This window comes from Neophocaena asiaeorientalis, unplaced genomic scaffold (assembly GCF_003031525.2).
Source record: "Neophocaena asiaeorientalis asiaeorientalis breed wild unplaced genomic scaffold, Neophocaena_asiaeorientalis_V1.1 scaffold78, whole genome shotgun sequence".
Lineage (NCBI taxonomy): Eukaryota > Metazoa > Chordata > Mammalia > Artiodactyla > Phocoenidae > Neophocaena > Neophocaena asiaeorientalis.
The window spans coordinates 18,636,536-18,638,401 of NW_020175018.1; positions in this window are offsets into that span (position 1 = coordinate 18,636,536).

The window sequence follows — 1,866 nt, forward strand, 5'->3', positions numbered from 1 at the left end:
ACCTGTCAGCACGTGGTCATCTTCCGGGCATCCTCCCTCTGCATGACTGTGTCCACACTTGTCATCTTTTCTTTTTTTTTTTTTTGCGGTACGCGGGCCTCTCACCGCGTGGCCTCTCCCGTTGCGGAGCACAGGCTCCGGACGCACAGGCTCAGCGGCCACGGCTCACGGGCCCAGCCGCTCCGCGGCACGTGGGATCGTCCCGGACCGGGGCACGAATCTGCATCCCCTGCATCGGCAGGCGGACTCTCAACCACTGCGCCACCAGGGAAGACCCCACACTTGTCATCTTTACAAGGACATGAGTCACATGGGGTCGGGCCTACACTGTGACCTCATGTTAACCGACTAACTCTGCAAAGACTCTACCTCTAAGCAGGGTCCCATTCCGAGGTCCCAGGTTAGAACTTCAACCTGTCCCCAGGGTGGGGCACATCCAACTCTTAACACTGCTGGAATTTATCTTTGTATTTGACGTAAGATCAAGGTCAAGGTTCATTCTTGTCCTTATGAGCCAGCAGACGACCCAGCACCATGTATGGAAAAGGCTGCCTCTCACCCCCTTTCTCTGCAGAGCCATCTTCACCCTCAGAAGTGCCCGTACGCGGACTCGAGGGTCTGTTTCTTGCTCTTTGGGTTCATTTCTTTTTCAGCTTCACACAGATTACACGCTGGCTTCAGCACTAAAGCTCATGACGAGAACAGGAGTCTGGGAGAGCAAATCCTACCAAGTTGACCTTCAGGAGAGTCCCGGCTGTTTTTAACTCTTGGCATTTTCAGACGTCTGGGAATCAGCTGGCGAAGTCCCATGAGACGTAGACCCTGCTGGAATTTCGATTGGGACCCTATTGTTCTTAGGAAAAGAATTGACATGTTTATAGCATCGAGGCTTCTAATCCACACACACGGTGTATGAATGTATCTAGTTTACCTTAATTTCTCAATACTAGCTTATAGTTTACCGCGCAGAAGCCTTGCACCATTTTTTCCTTGGATTTGTTCCTAGCTAATTGATTTTTTTCACTGAGTTGTAAATAAAGTCTAAATTTCATTTTCTAAGTATGCAGTGCTCGCGTATAGAAACGGTTCATTTTCGTGTACAGATCCTGTGGCCAGTCGCCTTTCTAAACGCACTAATGAATCTGGACAAGTCACCTGCAGGTGACCTGGACATCCTCCACACGGGGTCACGTCACCTAGGACCATCTCAGCTTCGCCACTTCCTTGCAAATCCTTCTGCCTTTCCCCTCCTAGAAGCTTCTGATGCTTCACCAAGACAGAGGTCAGTTGCCCTAGTATTTTGTAAACCCCTTGATCAGATGAGGACACTCCCTTTAATTTCTAGAGCGGTATGAGTTTTTGCCATGAATGGTTGCTGACTTACATCCAGTGCCTTTCCTGCAGCTCATACCACGATCAGAGGATTTTCCCTCCGCTCTATTAAGTGATGGAATCATGGATTGATTCACGATCCCTAAACCAACCTAGCAGTTCTGGATGGAACCCTACAGGTTGTAAAGTACCTTCCTTTCCACAGATGTGGCTGGATTCGCTGTAGGGTGTTTACCTGGGCTCCTGAACCTACGTTCATGGGTGGGTGTGACGTTCAATTTTTCCTTTCTCGTAATGTCCTTGCCCGGTTTTGACACCAAGGTGTGGCACTGCGGTAACAAAGGAGGGACTCTACCTGGGGCACAGTCGGCTGCACAAGGCCACCGCTTCAGTGGGGGATGAGGGAGGGGGATGGGAGACCCCACATGAGCATCTTCAAAGGGTCTTGCAGCCAAGAAACGGGCCGGCAGTCAGCAGCCAGGGAGCGTCGTCACTGCCCCTTCAAAGGTGTGGAACTGAGGCTCGGAGAGCTAA